The sequence below is a fragment of the Bufo bufo genome, chromosome 2 (genome assembly GCF_905171765.1).
Source record: "Bufo bufo chromosome 2, aBufBuf1.1, whole genome shotgun sequence".
Classification (NCBI taxonomy): Eukaryota; Metazoa; Chordata; class Amphibia; order Anura; family Bufonidae; genus Bufo; species Bufo bufo.
In genome coordinates this window covers 110951169-110965627 of record NC_053390.1, presented here as the reverse complement: position 1 = coordinate 110965627, position 14459 = coordinate 110951169, and the positions used below count along the sequence as shown (strand labels likewise).

General features: G+C 44.0%; 1 protein-coding gene across 1 annotated transcript in view; it reads right to left on the bottom strand.

The window, feature by feature from the left end:
• LOC120990728 (mitochondrial tRNA methylthiotransferase CDK5RAP1-like) overlaps positions 1 to 14459 on the bottom strand; it is a 47334-nt gene that overhangs the window by 32237 nt on the left and 638 nt on the right. The window lies entirely within an intron of this gene.

The following is a 14459-nucleotide window of genomic DNA, read 5'->3' as shown; positions in this document are numbered from 1 at the left end:
TGTGGCACCGCGCGAACTAGTCGCGTGGGCTTCCCCCAACGGCTTGTAACCACCCGTCTTGCAAGGGGGGAGAGGGCTGCCTTGTGTAACGAAGAACTGCTCGCGGTGAAATGGAGAGACAAGCGTGACGTTTACATGCTCTCCTCCATTCACGCAGACACGACAATCCAAATTGAAAGGGCAACCCGTGTCATTGAAAAGCCCCTCTCAGTCCACGACTATAATGCGCTCATGGGAGGGGTGGACTTCAATGACCAGATGTTGGCTCCCTATTTAGTTTCCCGCAGAACCAGACGCTGGTATAAGAAGGTGTCTGTATATTTAATTCAATTGGCGCTGTATAATAGTTTTGTTCTCTACAGTAAGGCTGGGAGAACAGGATCCTTCCTCAAATTCCAGGAAGAGATCATCGAGAACCTCCTTTACCCAGGAGGTTCCGTGGCCCCATCCACCAGTGTAGTTAGCCGTCTACACGAGCGACATTTCCCCAGTGTCGTTCCTGGTACCTCAACCCAACCGTCACCCCGAAAAAGATGTTGTGTCTGTAGCAGGAGTGGAATAAGGCTTGACACTGGCTATTTCTGTCCTGACTGTCCTGACCACCCTGCCCTATGCTTTGGTGAGTGTTTCCGGAAGTACCACACCCAAGTACACCTAGCATAGGGATTGCATCTCACAGGACAGGCACACAGGGCTATTAGGGCCCTTTTACTCACAGCTGCTGCAAACCTCTCCTTTCACCTGGGATAAAGTGCATAACGTACTTCGCCACATCTTTGGGCGATTTGCGCTTTGCACATTGTCCCATGGGGAAGGAGAGGTTTGTTCTATAAAGGTAAAAAAAACTAAACAAAAAAAAAAATTACCGGTAAGTAAAAAAGTTAATATGATCTGTTCTAAAGTTAATAAAGTTATTGCGTTGCGGCCTGGTTTTTTCTTTTTTGTTTTGTTTTTTTTACCTTTCAGGTGGACCAACCGATCGACTAGCTGCAGCACTGATGTGCATTCTGACAGAAGCATTGCGCTGCTGTCAGATTACACGCAAGTCGGTGTATGCGGAGCTGCAAGACGAGATTTCTCCTCTGCAGTAAAAGATACGTTTGCCGAGGCATATGAGCTGAGGAGGTGGCGGTGTTCATATACTTTGGCAAACACTTTGTATATATAAAAAAAAAAATCCCGGCAATGATTTATTCATCCACATCGATTGATGTGAATGGAGAAATCGGCTTTGCCAGGGCATACGAGCTAAGTGGGTATGGATGTTGGGCGGAAGTTCCTATGTCCTGGCAGACGCCTTTCCCCTCCTTTTTCTTTTTTTGGCAGAGATTTTTTCATCCACATTGATCGATGCGAATGAAGAAATCTGTGCCGTTCATTTTTTTCTTTCAGCCCAGAGGCTGAACGGAAAAAAAATATCTCATTACCCGTATGCTCAATATAAGGAGAATAGCAGAAACTCCTAATGCTGGGCATACATGTAATGACTGTGGAGACCCTCAAATGCCAGGGCAGTACAAACACCCCACAAATAACACCATTTTGGAAAGAAGACACCCCAAGGTATTCGCTGAGGGGCATATTGAGTCCATGAAAGATTGAAATTTTTGTCCCAAGTTAGCGGAAAGGGAGACTTTGTGAGAACAAAATCCAAAAAATCTATTTCCGCTAACTTGTGCCCAAAAATTTTTTTTTCTATGAACTCGCCATGCCCCTCATTGAATACCTTGGGGTGTCTTCTTTCCAAAATGGGGTCACATGTGGGGTATTTATACTGCCCTGGCATTTTAGGGGCCCCAAAGCGTGAGAAGAAGTCTGGTATCCAAATGTCTAAAAATGCCCTCCTAAAAGGAATTTGGGCCCCTTTGCCCACCTAGGCTGCAAAAAAGTGTCACACATCTGGTATCTCTGTATTCAGGAGAAGTTGAGGAATGTGTTTTGGGGTGTCTTTTTACATATACCCATGCTGGGTGAGATAAATATCTTGGTCAAATGCCAACTTTATATAAAAAAATGGGAAAAGTTGTCTTTTGCCAAGATATTTCTCTCACCCAGCATGGGTATATGTAAAATGACACCACAAAACACATTCCCCAATGTCTCCTGAATACGGAGATACCACATGTGTGACACTTTTTTGCAGCCTAGGTGGGCAAAGGGGCCCACATTCCAAAGAGCACCTTTCGGATTTCAAAGTTCATTTACCTACTTACCACACATTAGGGCCCCTGGAAAATGCCAGGGCAGTATAACTACCCCACAAGTGACCCCATTTTGGAAAGAAGACACCCCAAGGTATTCCGTGAGGGGCATGGCAAGTTCCTAGAATTTTTTGTCACAAGTTAGTGGAAAATGATGATTTTATTTATTTATTTTGTTTCATACAAAGTCTCATATTCCACTAACTTGTGACAAAAAATAAAAACTTCCATGAACTCACTATGCCCATCAGCGAATACCTTGGGGTCTCTTCTTTCCAAAATGGGGTCACTTGTGGGGTAGTTATACTGCCCTGGCATTCTAGGGGCCCAAATGTGTGGTAAGGAGTTTGAAATCAAATTCTGTAAAAAATGACCTGTGAAATCCGAAAGGTGCTCTTTGGAATATGGGCCCCTTTGCCCACCTAGGCTGCAAAAAAGTGTCACACATCTGGTATCTCCGTACTCAGGAGAAGTTGGGGAATGTGTTTTGGGGTGTCATTTTACATATACCCATGCTGGGTGAGAGAAATATCTTGGCAAAAGACAACTTTTCCCATTTTTTTATATAAAGTTGGCATTTGACCAAGATATTTATCTCACCCAGCATGGGTATATGTAAAAAGACACCCCAAAACACATTCCTCAACTTCTCCTGAATGCAGAGATACCAGATGTGTGACACTTTTTTGCAGCCTAGGTGGGCAAAGGGGCCCATATTCCAAAGAGCACCTTTCGGATTTCACAGGTCATTTTTTAATGAATTTGATTTAACTCCTTACCACACATTTGGGCCCCTAGAATGCCAGGGCAGTATAACTACCCCACAAGTGACCCCATTTTGGAAAGAAGAGACCCCAAGGTATTTCGTGATGGGCATAGTGAGTTCATAGAACTTTTTATTTTTTGTCACAAGTTAGTGGAATATGAGACTTTGTAAGAAAAAAAAAAAAAAAACAACATAATTTTCCGCTAACTTGTGACAAAAAATAAAACGTTCTATGAACTCACTATGCCCATCAGCGAATACCTTAGGGTGTGTACTTTCCGAAATGGGGTCATTTGTGGGGTGTTTGTACTGTCTGGGCATTGTAGAACCTCAGGAAACATGACAGGTGCTCAGAAAGTCAGAGCTGCTTTAAAAAGCGGAAATTCACATTTTTGTACCATAGTTTGTAAACGCTATAACTTTTACCCAAACCATTTTTTTTTTTTACCCAAACATTTTTTTTTTATCAAAGACATGTAGAACAATAAATTTAGAGCAAAATTTATATATGGATCTCGTTTTTTTTGCAAAATTTTACAACTGAAAGTGAAAAATTTCATTTTTTTGCAAAAAAATCGTTAAATTTCGATTAATAACAAAAAAAGTAAAAATGTCAGCAGCAATGAAATACCACCAAATGAAAGCTCTATTAGTGAGAAGAAAAGGAGGTAAAATTCATTTGGGTGGTAAGTTGCATGACCGAGCAATAAACGGTGAAAGTAGTGTAGGTCAGAAGTGTAAAAAGTGGCCTGGTCTTTCAGGGTGTTTAAGCACTGGGGGCTGAGGTGGTTAACCCCTTCACGCAACATCACGTACATGTACGTGGGGGAATGTGGTGCCTCACCGCATTCCCACGTGCATGTACGTGATCGGCTTTCACTGTCAGCGCAGGGAGCGAAGCGCTGAAGCTCCAGTGAAGCCGGTGTGCTGGGGTTGCTAGGCAACCAGAGAAGCCGGCAGGAGCTGTATTGTAGCTCTGACCCGCCCACGATCGCTGTGATTGGTCCATTACTGCAGAGGGACCAATCACAGCGCATCGGGGCAGGTAAGGGGGGGTTAGGGAGGGACTATGTGCTTCTCCTTCTCTGATCGCCCCAATTCCTGTCAGGGAAGCGATCAGAGAAGGAGAAAGTGTGAAAATATTCCCCACCTATGACGAGTATACTCGTCATGGCGCACTGCTACTTAGCGCGCCATGATGAGTATACACGTCATGGCATAAACTGTCACCATGTCTGCAGACATGGTGACAGCGCTGAGATCCCGGCTGTCACACACAGCCGGGCACCTTAGGTCAATGCCGAGGGGGGTCCTGTGACCCCCCCATGTCGGCGATCGCTGCAAACCGCAGGTCAATTCAGACCTGCGGTTTGTAGCGCTTTCTGCGGTTTCTGATCGCCGCGGTCCCTGACCGCGGGGATCAGAAACTTTACTATGCCCAAAATAAATATGTTTCACCCCCCCTGCACCCCTGAATGATGTTATGTGGGCGGGTGGTGCAGGGGGGGTGTCGCAGGCGGTGGGGAGGTGCGGTAAGCTGCGGGAGGCGGGCGGTGCGGCAGGCGGGATCGCGATCCCCCGCCCGCCTCCCTTTCAATGATCGTTGGTGGTAAGTGGTTATACCAGGGTGCCAGCACATTGCTGGCACCCTGGTATAAACGGCTGACATCTGCGATGCGATGTCAGCCGTTTAACCCTTTCCATACAGCGGTCCGTACGGACCGCTGTATGGAAAAGGTTAACAGCGCAGGGAGCACCCTCCCTCTCCCATCGGGGGGCTGCTGTGCCTTTGCAGCCCCCCGATGGGAGAGGGAGAGAGCCCCCAGAGAGCCCCCCTCAGCCCTGTACTTACCCTTCCCCGTCTGCGCAGTTCTGACCAGTACTGAGCAGACGGGGAAGGTTCCCATGGCAACAGGACGCCTCTCAGGCATCCTGCTGTCCATGGTGCTGAACAGATCTGTGCTGAAAGCATAGATCTGTTCAGACAAGTGTAAAATACAGTACAGAACAATATATATTGTACTGTACTGTATTATACAGACATCAGACCCACTGGATCTTCAAGAACCAAGTGGGTCTGGGTCAAAAAAAAAGTTAAAAAAAGTGAAAAAAGTAAAGTTTCAAAAAAACACATTTATCACTGAATAAAAAAAAATAAAAAAAAATACACTACACATATTAGGTATCGCCGCGTCCGTAACGACCTGATCTATAAAACGGTCATGTTACTTTCCCCGCACGGTGAACGCCATAAAAATAAAAAAATAAAAACTATGAGGAAATTGAAATTTTGCCCACCTTACTTCCCAAAAAAGGTAATAAAAGTGATCAAAAAAGTCGCATGTACGCCAAAAAAGTACCAATCAAACCGTCACCTCATCCCGCAAAAAATGAGCCCTTACATGAGACAATGGCCCAAAAAATAAAAAAACTATGGGTCTCAGACTATGGAGATACTAAAACATGATTTTTTTTTTGTTTCAAAAATATTATTGTGTAAAACCCTGATAAATTATAAAAAGGTAGACATATTAGGTATTGCCATGTCCGTAAGAACCTGATCTATAAAAATACCACATGACCTAACCCCTCAGGTGAACACTGTAAAAAAAATTAAATAAAAACGGTGTCAAAAAAGCTATTTTTTTGTTACCTTACATCACAAAAAGTGTAATAGCAAGCGATCAAAAAGTCATGTGCACCCCAAAATAGTACCAATCTAAACGTCATCTCATCCCGCAAAAATGATACCCAACCTGAGACAATCGCCAAAAAACTGAAAAAACTATGGCTCTCAGACTATGGAGACACTAAAACATGTTTTTTTTTTGTGTCAAAAATGATATTATTGTGTAAAACCTAAATAAATAAAAAAGTATACATATTAGGTATCGTCACGTCCGTAAGAACCTGCTCTATAAAAATAGCACATGATCTAACCTGTCAGATGAATGTTGTAAATAATAAAAATTAAAAACAGTGCCAAAACAGCTATTTTTTGGCAAATTTTCCATTTTAATTCATTTTTTCCCATAACAAAGCAAGGGTTAACAGCCAAACAAAACTCAATATTTATTGCCCTGATTCTTTAGTTTATAGAAATGCCCCATATGTGGTCGTAAACTGCTGTATGGCCACACGGCAGGGCGCAGAAGGAAAGGAGCGCCATATGGTTTTTGGAAGGCAGTTTTTGCTGGACTGGTTTTTTGACACCATGTCCCATTTGAAGCCCCCCCGATGCACCCCTAGAGTATAAACTCCAAAAAATGACCCCATTTTGGAAACTACACCCCTCAAGGTATTCAAAACTGATTTTACAAACTTTGTTAACCCTTTAAGTGTTCCACAAGAGTTAATGGCAAATGGAGATTAAATTTCTGAATTTCTATTTTTTACTTTGCCTCACAAAAAAGTGTAATATAGAGCAACCAAAAATCATATGTACCCTAAAATAGTACCAACAAAACTGCCACCTTATCCCGTAGTTTCCAAAATGGGGCCACTTTTTTGGAGTTTCTACTCTAGGGGTGCATCAGGGGGCTTTAAATGGGACATGGTGTCTAAAAACAATCCAGCAAAATCTGCCTTCCAAAATCCATATGGCATTCCTTTCCTTCTGCACCCTGCCGCGTGCCCATACAGCAGTTTACGACCACATATGGGGTGTTTCTGTAAACTACAGAATCAGGGCCATAAATAAAGAGTTTTGTTTGGCTGTTAACCCTTGCTTTGTTACTGGAAAAAAAATATTAAAATGGAAAATCTGCCGAAAAAGTGAAATTTTGAAATTTAATCTCTATTTTCCATTTATTCTTGTGGAACACCTAAAGGGTTAACAACGTTTGTAAAATCAGTTTTGAATACCTTGAGGGGTGTAGTTTCTTAGATGGCGTCACTTTTATGGAGTTTCTACTCTAGGGGTGCATCAGGGGGGCTTCAAATGGGACATGGTGTCAAAAAAAACAGTCCAGCAAAACCTGCCTTCCAAAAACCGTATGGCATTCCTTTCCTTCTGCGCCCTGCCGTGTGCCCGTACAGCGGTTTACGACCACATATGGGGTGCTTCTGTAAACTACAGAATCAGGGCCATAAATAATGAGTTTTGTTTGGCTGTTAACCCTTGCTTTGTAACTGGAAAAAAAATATTAAAATGGAAAATCTGCCAAAAATGTGAAATTTTGAAATTGTGTCTCTATTTTCCATTAAATCTTGTGCAACACCTAAAGGGTTAACAAAGTATGTAAAATCAGTTTTGAATACCTTGAGGGGTGTAGTTTCTTAGATGGGGTCACTTTTATGGAGTTTCTACTCTAGGGGTGCATCAGGGGGGCTTCAAATGGGACATGGTGTAAAAAAAACAGTCCAGCAAAATTAGCCCTCCAGAAACCAAACGGCGCACCTTTCACTCTACGCCCCGCTGTGTGGCCATACAGTAGTTTACGGCCACATATGGGGTGTTTCTGTGAACATCAGAGTCAGGGCAATAAAGATACAGTCTTGTTTGGCTGTTAACCCTTGCTTTGTTAGTGGAAAAAATGGGTTAAAATTGAAAATTAGGCAAAAAAATGAAATTCTCAAATTTCATCTCCATTTGCCAATAACTCTTGTGCAACACCTAAAGGGTTAATGACGTATGTAAAATCAGTTTTGAATACCTTGAGGGGTGTAGTTTCTTAGATGGGGTCACTTTTATGGAGTTTCTACTCTAGGGGTGCATCAGGGGGCTTCAAATGGGACATGGTGTAAATAAACCAGTCCATAAAAATCAGCCTTCCAAAAACCATACGGCGCACCTTTCACTCTACGCCCCGCTGTGTGGCCGTACAGTAGTTTACGGCCACATATTGGGTGTTTCTGTAAACGGCAGAGTCAGGGCAATAAAGATACAGTCTTGTTTGGCTGTTAACCCTTGCTTTGTTAGTGGAAAAAATGGGTTAAAATGAAAAATTAGACAAAAAAATGAAATTCTCAAATTTCCTCCCCATTTGCCAATAACTCTTGTGCAACACCTAAAGGGTTAACAATGTATGCAAAATCAGTTTTGAATACCTTGAGGGGTGTAGTTTCTTAGATGGGGTCATTTTTGGGTGGTTTCTATTATGTAAGCCTCGCAAAGTGACTTCAGACCTGAACTGGTCCCTAAAAATTGAGTTTTTGTAAATTTCGGAAAAATTTCAAGATTTGCTTCTAAACTTCTAAGCCTTATAACATCCCCAAAAAATAAAATATCATTCCCAAAACAATTCAAGCATGAAGTAGACATATGGGGAATGTAAAGTCATCACAATTTTTTGGGGTATTACTATGTATTACAGAAGTAGAGAAACTGAAACTTTGAAATTTGCTAATTTTTCCAAATTTTTGGTAAATTAGGTATTTTTTTGTGCAAAAAAAATAATTTTTTTGACTTCATTTTACCAGTGTCATGAAGTACAATATGTGACGAAAAAACAATCTCAGAATGGCCTGGATAAGTCAAAGCGTTTTAAAGTTATTAGCACTTAAAGTGACACTGGTCAGATTTCCAAAAAATGGCCTGGTCCTTAAGGTGAAAATGAGCCCGGTCCTGAAGGGGTTAAGGGGGTTTAAGCTAGGGGAGCTGAGGTGGTTAAAGGGTTTCTTTCACCAGAAATACCTAAATTAAACTGGCTGACATTAGCGATGTGCTAATGTCAGCTGAATCTAAGTAGTCTATTCCTAGTATTATCCATGCCCCCGTTACTCTATAAATGTAACTTTTATCATCAGCGTATAATTGACAGGGCCAGGCAGCGCTTGCATGCCCTGAGTGCATGGTAAATCTCACGCCTGCACCATGCCGTTTAGTATTCGGCGCAGGCATAGTGAAGGAAGGATGCTCACTGGCTGCCTTACTGCGCCTGCTCCGAATACTGAAAGGCACAGAGCAGGCGCGAGATTTACCATGCACTCAGGGCCGGCAGGAGGATGCGAACGCTGCCTGGCCCTGTCAATCGAGACTTGGAGGGAGGTGACAGAGGTGGAAGAACGGAGCCACTAGGAGCAGGACCCGCCATTCAATTCACAGCACCGGAAACCAAAGTAGAGCCATATAATTGATGCAAAAATAGCCTACCACCATGGTCTGATTTCAAGGTAATTACTGAAGAAGAAATCCTATATAGCCTGGCTATGAGCTGAGCGCTGCGATTGGCCGGCGCTACAGCATAGGAGAAGAAGACCGTGGCAGGATCAAGTGGGTGGAGCCTAACTACAAACATACCGGAGGCTATAACCGGAGAACGGAGCGGCGCCCGGGGATAACAGTAAGTGCAGCGGGATCCCTGGGCGCCGCTCTACACTTCTGTATAGTCAGTTTAGAGGCTTTCTTCTGGTGAAAGGTCCTCTTTAACATGTATTTTAATTTTTTTTGTAAATCTTTTTCATTTATACTTAATATTTTTGTGTTTTTTTGTTGTTTTTTTACTGACTTTTAGCCCCCTTAGGGCCTAGAACCCTTGTCCTATTCACCCTGATAGATCTCTATCAGGGTGAATAGGAGCTCACACTGTCCCTGCTGCCCTGTGCACACAGCAGCAGGGAGCTGAACATGGCAGCCAGGGCTTCAATAGCGTCCTGGCTGCTATGGTAACCGATCGCAGCCCCAGGATTACACTGCTGGGGCTCTGATCGGAGGAGCAGGGGAGAGGGGACCCTGTGGCCACTGCCACCAATGATTAATACTGGGTGGGGGGGCGCACAGCGCCACCAATGTTTTTAATATTGGGATGGGGGTGGGGAGCGCACTGCGCCACCAATGAAGATAAGTCTCTCAATCATTCATATACAGGAGGCGGGAACTGGCTGCAGAATCACATAGCCGGCTCCCGACCTCTATGAGCGGTAGCTGCGATCCGCGGCACCTGAGGGGTTAACTACCGCAGATCGCAGCTACCGCTCATAGAGGTCGGGAGCCGGCTATGTGATTCTGCAGCCAGCTCCCGCCTCCTGTATATGAATGAATGAATGACTGAATGAATGAGAGACTTATCTTCATTGGTGGCGCAGCGGCCACAGCCCCTCCCCTCCTCTTGTCCTCCTTCCTCTCACTGGCTGCAGCGGCAGCGAGACACTGCTTCCTTCTCCCATATGCTGCTGAGGGAACACGGAGAGCGCTGTAAGCAGCGTGATCTGTGTTCCCAATAAGTTATCAGTATATCGGCAAAATAGATGCCGATACCGATAACTGTCAAAATACTGAATATCGGCCGATAATATCGGTAAAACCGATAATCGGTCGATCCCTACTTTGGAGACAGAGCCTTCCGTCATGCCGCCCCTACACTTTGGAACTCCCTGTCACACCCAATTAGGACATCTCCATCCCTGGATGCATTTAACTCCAAACTGAAAAGCCACCTGTTTAGTCTGGCATTTATGAATACCTGACTACTTCCTCTGTAACATAGTTCAGCCTGCAACCCTGTATTGAGACATATCTATGCGCTTTGAGTCCTATGGGAGAAAAGCGCTTTCAAATGTTATTATTGTTATTGTGTTGCTGGGACATAGCTGGACTCTTCTCATGATTGGGCTGTAAATCTTCAAGGTTTTACACTCTTTAGAAACCATAGGGCTAAACACAAAGGTGGTGGTGAATGTCTGTATGCCAAGAGTGATATGAAAGTAAGTATGAAACAAGACTCCATTATTAGAGGAACAGATAGGGCAATCTGTCACAAAGACTGTGATCGCCGAACAGTGTGCTGTCTTCCTGGCGCTAGAGTTCGACACATCGCGGATCGGGTTGACAGATTACTGGGAGGGGCTGGAGAAGATCCAGCGGTCATGATCCATAATCGGAACCAATGACAAAGTTAGAGGTAGGTGGAGAGTCCTTAAAAATAATTTCAGGGATTTAGGTCAAAAGCTTAAGGCAAGGACCTCAAAGGTAGTATTTTCCGAAATACTGCCTGTACCACGGGCCACACAAGAAAGGAAGCAGGAGATTAACAAGTGGCTCAAGAACTGGTGTAGGAAGGAGGGGTTTGGGTTCCTGGAGAACTGGGCCGACTTCTCTATCGGCTACAGGCTCTATCGTAGGGACGGGCTGCACCTCAATGGGGAAGGGGCAGCTGTGTTGGGGAGAAAGATGGCTAAAAGGTTGGAGGAATGTTTAAACTAGGGACGGAGGGGGGAGGAAAATTACATTATAGGAGGGGAAGATAGTGCAGATAGAGACCGGGTGCAAGGTAGTGGGACTGGGGGAGGAATGGAAGGAGGGACTAGAACAGTTCAGAAGGAAAGGTGTAGGGTAAAAAATATACATAAACCTCTCAAATGTATGTATACTAATGCCAAAAGCCTGACTAATAAAACTGGTGAACTGGAATTAGTGATGTGTGAGGAGGACTATGACATAGTGGGAATAACTGAGACATGGCTGGTTATTATGGGGGACTTCAACTATCCAGATATAGACTGGGAAACTGAAACTTGTATATCTCATAAAGGAAACAGGTTCTTGGCAATAACCAAAGACATTACCTCTCCCAAATGGTTCAGGACCCGACTAGAGGGACGGCCATACTGGACTTAGTATTAACCAATAGGCCTGACAGAACAACAGACGTGCAGGTTGGGGGACACCTGGGAAATAGTGATCATAAAGTAATAACCTTCCAATTATCATTCAAAAGAGCGTTTCTACAGGGAGGAACAAAAATACCAAACTTCAAAATAGCAAAATTTAGCCAACTAACAGAGGCCATAGGCCTAACTAACTGGGACAAAGTCCTCAAAAATAAAAATACAGCCAAAATGGGATATCTTTAAAAGCATCCTAAAATCTAATTGTGAGAGGTACATACCGTATGAGAATAAAAGGTTAAGGAACAAAAGGAAACCAATGTGGATAAATAGAGCTGTAAAGAAAGCAATAAATGACAAAAGGAAAGCATATAAATCACTAAAACAGGAGGGTAGCACAGAAGCACTGAAAAATAAGGAAAAAAATAGAACATTTAAAAAACAAATAAAAGCGGCCAAACTGAAGACCGAGAGATGAATTGCCAAAGAGAGTAAAACTAACCCTAAAATGTTCTTCAATTACCGTATTTTTCGCCCTATAAGACCTACCGGCCCATAAAACGCACCTAGGTTTCTTGAGGAGGAAAATAGGAATAAAAATATTTTGAACCAAAAGGAGTGCTTTTGGTGGGCTTTGAACTAATGGTAGCCTGTGAATGACACTATTATGGGGGATCTGTTATGGGGGGTCTGTGGCTGGCACTGTTATGGGGGGTCTGTGGCTGGCACTGTTATGGGGGGTCTGTGGCTGGCACTGTTATGGGGGGTCTGTGGCTGGCACTGTTATGGGGGGTCTGTGGCTGGCACTGTTATGGGGGGTCTGTGGCTGGCACTGTTATGGGGGGTCTGTGGCTGGCACTGTTATGGGGGTCTGTGGCTGGCACTGTTATGGGGGTCTGTGGCTGACATTGTTATGGGGGTGTCTGTGGATGGCATAACACTGCTATGGGGGGGGGATCTGTGGATGACAGATAAATAGCATCTTATGTGTCAGCTACTGTGAATGACCCCCAATACAGGGGATGGGGGCTGGCATCTACACTAGTTTTTTAATGGCAGCGGGGGCCCAGTGCAGTCATTCTATTCTATTGCACCGGGCCCCGCTCACTGTACTAATCGGATCTACGGTAACTGCAGGCAATGTTTAACTATAGAATATGTTCGATCCAACAGCCTGTACTAACGACCGCAGGAGGCTGGGCGGGCGGGCACTGACAGCGTAACTCACTACGTCACGTGCCCGTGCCGCCTGCTTCATTCATAAAGTGGGCGGAGCAGGCACGTGACGTAGGAAGTTATGCTGCCAGTGCCCGCCCGCCCAGCCTCCTGCCTGCTATAGTCGTAAGTACAGGCTGCTGGATCGAACATATTCTATAGTTAAACATTGCCTGCAGTTACCGTAGATACGATTAGTACAGTGAGCAGGACCCGGTGCAATAGAATACAGTGACTGCACCGGGCCCCGCTGCCATTACAAAACTAGATGACGGCCCCCAGCCCCTCCTCCCTTCCCACTGATACACTGCCGGCCGCGCTGTGCAGCATGCGGTCGGCGATGTATCCATGTAAACGGCAGCATTCGCCCCATAAGACGCACTGCCATTTTCCTCCCACTTTTGGGGGGAAAAAGTGTGTCTTATAGGGCGAAACATACGGTATATAAATGCTAAGTATAAATCTGAAGGTGTCGGCCCTTTAAAGAGTAATGAGTGGGGAGTCACAGAGAGCGACGAGGAGAAAGCAAAGCAAATTTTTTTTCTCCAATGTATTCACTAAGGAAAATAAACTGATGAAATGCTGAATGTAAAAATAAATTCCCCATTAAAAGTGTCCTGTCTGACCTAGGAAGAAGTAAAACAGCGACTTAAAAAGATTAAAATAGACAAATCGCCAGGACCGGATGGCATACACACCCGTATCCTAAGGGAATTAAGTAATGTCATAGCCAGACCCTTATTTCTGATATTTGCGGACTCTATACTGACAGGGAATGTCCCACAGGATTGGCGCATGGCAAATGTGGTGCCAATATTTAAAAAGGGTCCAAAAACAGAGCCTGGAAACTATAGGCCGGTAAGTTTAACATCTGTTGTGGGTAAACTGTTTGAAGGTTTTCTGAGAGATGCTATGTTAGAGCATCTCAACGGAAATAAGCAAATAACGCCATATCAGCATGGCTTCATGAGGGATCAGTCATGCTAAACTAATTTAATCAGTTTCTATGAGGAGGTAAGTTCTAGACTTGACAGCAGCGAATCAATGGATGTCGTATATCTGGACGTCTCCAAAGCATTTGACTCTGTACCGCATAAAAGGTTGGTATATAAAATGAGAATGCTCGGACTGGGAGAAAACGTCTGTAAGTGGGTAAGTAACTGGCTGACTAACTTCTGAGTGATAGAAATGCTACCACAGGCTTCCAGTATCCGTAGTTTCAGGTGCTGCACATCTCGTATCTTCACAGCATAGATGATTGCCTTCAGATGATACGAGATGTGCAGCACCTGAAACTACGGATACTGGAAGCCTGTGCTAGCATTTCTCCTGCGGTGTTGCTATCAGTGTGTGAAGAGTGGGAGAAGAGGGTTGCATTGACAATCCAACACAATGGGCAGCACATTGAACACATTTTATAAGTGGTCAGAAACTTGTAAATAACTCATGAAAGAATAAAGTTACGTTAAAACCAAGCACACCATTGTTTTTCTTGTGAAATTCCCAATCAGTTTGATGTGTCACATGACCCTCTTCCTATTGAAAAAACAAAAGTTGGATTCAAAATGGCTGACTTCAAAATGGCCGCCATGGTCACCACCCATCTTGAAAAGTTTCCCCCCTCACATATACTAATGTTCCACAAACAGGAAGTTAATATCACCAACCATTCCCATTTTATTAAGGTGTATCCATATAAATGGCCCACCCTGTATATTGTTAATTACATT